Here is a 1,290-nt window from a genome sequence, read left to right on the forward strand (position 1 = left end):
TCTGCTTAAAGCAACCCGAAATAGTGGGAGAAAGTGTGTGAAAAGCACTCACACAGCACCAGCCTCATCCACTCATCCACACCCGGAAATCAGGCACCTATCCCGGCCACAGGACCTCCGCAGCATCCCCCTGGTCACCCTCCATCACCTCTGCTTAAAGCAGACCGAAATAGTGGGAGAAAGTGTGTGAAAAGCACTCCCACAGCACCAGCCTCATCCACTCATCCACACCCGGAAATCAGGCACCTTTCCCGGCCACAGGACCTCCGCAGCACCCCCCTGGTCACCCAGCATCACCTCTGCTTAAAGCAGACCGAAATAGTGGGAGAAAGTGTGAGAAAAGCACTCCCACAGCACCAGCCTCATCCACTCATCCACACCCGGAAATCAGGCACCTTTCCCGGCCACAGGACCTCCGCAGCACCCCCCTGGTCACCCAGCATCACCTCTGCTTAAAGCAGACCGAAATAGTGGGAGAAAGTGTGAGAAAAGCACTCCCACAGCACCAGCCTCATCCACTCATCCACACCCGGAAATCAGGCACCTATCCCGGCCACAGGACCTCCGCAGCATCCCCCTGGTCACCCAGCATCACCTCTGCTTAAAGCAGACCGAAATAGTGGGAGAAAGTGTGTGAAAAGCACTCCCACAGCACCAGCCTCATCCACTCATCCACACCCGGAAATAAGGCACCTTTCCCGGCCACAGGACCTCCGCAGCACCCCCCTGGTCACCCAGCATCACCTCTGCTTAAAGCAGACCGAAATAGTGGGAGAAAGTGTGAGAAAAGCACTCCCACAGCACCAGCCTCATCCACTCATCCACACCCGGAAATAAGGCACCTATCCCGGCCACAGGACCTCCGCAGCATCCCCCTGGTCACCCTCCATCACCTCTGCTTAAAGCAGACCGAAATAGTGGGAGAAAGTGTGTGAAAAGCACTCCCACAGCACCAGCCTCATCCACTCATCCACACCCGGAAATCAGGCACCTTTCCTGGCCACAGGACCTCCGCAGCACCCCCCTGGTCACCCAGCATCACCTCTGCTTAAAGCAGACCGAAATAGTGGGAGAAAGTGTGAGAAAAGCACTCCCACAGCACCAGCCTCATCCACTCATCCACACCCGGAAATAAGGCACCTTTCCCGGCCACAGGACCTCCGCAGCACCCCCCTAGTCACCCACCAACACCTCTGACTCAAGCTCCCACCAAAAACGGGGAAAAAATAAAAAATAGCCCTCCAAAAACACCCCCCCCCAACCGGACCCACCCCCACCCGGCCACCCCTC

Source organism: Cebidichthys violaceus, unplaced genomic scaffold (assembly GCF_023349555.1).
Source record: "Cebidichthys violaceus isolate CVI_PGR_0920_01 unplaced genomic scaffold, fCebVio1.0.p SCAF_561, whole genome shotgun sequence".
Taxonomy (NCBI): Eukaryota; Metazoa; Chordata; class Actinopteri; order Perciformes; family Stichaeidae; genus Cebidichthys; species Cebidichthys violaceus.